The sequence below is a fragment of the Bison bison genome, unplaced genomic scaffold, assembly GCF_000754665.1.
Source record: "Bison bison bison isolate TAMUID 2011002044 unplaced genomic scaffold, Bison_UMD1.0 scf7180017864072, whole genome shotgun sequence".
NCBI classification, from domain to species: Eukaryota; Metazoa; Chordata; class Mammalia; order Artiodactyla; family Bovidae; genus Bison; species Bison bison.
The window spans coordinates 4,689,661-4,690,896 of record NW_011494644.1 but is presented as its reverse complement, the minus strand read 5'-3'; positions in this window follow the sequence as shown (position 1 = coordinate 4,690,896).

The following is a 1,236-nucleotide window of genomic DNA, read 5'->3' as shown; positions in this document are numbered from 1 at the left end:
CTGCCTTTTCTAAAACCAGCTTGAACATCAGGAAGTTCACGGTTCACATATTGCTGAAGCCTGGCTTGGAGAATTTTGAGCATTACTTTACTAGCGTCTGAGATGAGAGCAATTGTGCGGTAGTTTGAGCATTCTTTGGCATTGCCTTTCTTTGGGATTGGAATGAAAACTGACCTTTTCCAGTCCTGTGGCCACTGCTGAGTTTTCCAAATTTGCTGCTTTATAGACATTATCTTTTTAGATTCTGGTCATAATCCTCTTATTGTCCCCACTTCATACACAGGGAGACTAAGGCAGGTTAAGTGACTCTCCCAAATTTACATAGGAAGTTGCACATTTTGACCCAGGTCTCGGTATATATTGACCAACCCCTAGAGTGTCCTGTCCATAAGTCTTGACTCTTCAGTTTTGTGTGTGTGCTCAGTTGCTTGACATGTCCAACTCTTTGCAACCCTATGGACTGTAGCCTGCCAGGCTCCTCTTTCCATGGGATTTCCCAGGCAAGAATACTGGAGTGGGTTGCCATTTCCTATTTTAGGGGATCTTCCCAACCCAGGGATCAAACCCCTGTCTCTTGTGTCTCCTGCATTGGCATGAGGATTCTTTATCATTGTACCACCCGGGAAGGCCACTTCAGTTTTTGTGGCCCCTGAAAATTCAGATTCTGTTGGGAAAGTGAAGTCCTTCAACTTACCAGCTGCAGTGGTCTCTGTAGGGAGTAGTACAAGTTTATGAGGCTTGGGGAGAGGGTGACATTCAGGCAGTACCTCATAAGGTGGTGAAGGGAATGAAAAAAAAAGAAATGGTCCTGAAACCATTGGTCATCGAGTGTTTTACCCTTTGGCCTAAATACTACAAGTTTCAGAAAATGCAAGATCTAGAAGATATATATCATTTTTGTTTGAAATATTGGTTCCAGTAGTCACCCAAAACACTTTGGCTTTCAGCATAAAAAAACTATACCTGGAAATTTTAACCACGAGAAAGCTGAACAAGAACAGAGTCTGAGCTAGTCTGTTCAAGCCCAAAGAAAGGCCAAAAAAAAAAAAAATTGTACAAACGAACTTATTTACAAAACAGAAATAGACACACAAACATAGAAAACATATCTAAGGTTCAGTTCAGTTCAGTTCAGTCGCTCAGTCGTGTCCGACTCTTTGTGACCCAATGAACCGCAGCACGCCAGGCCTCCCTGTCCATCACCAACTCCCGGAGTTTACCCAAACTCATGTCCAT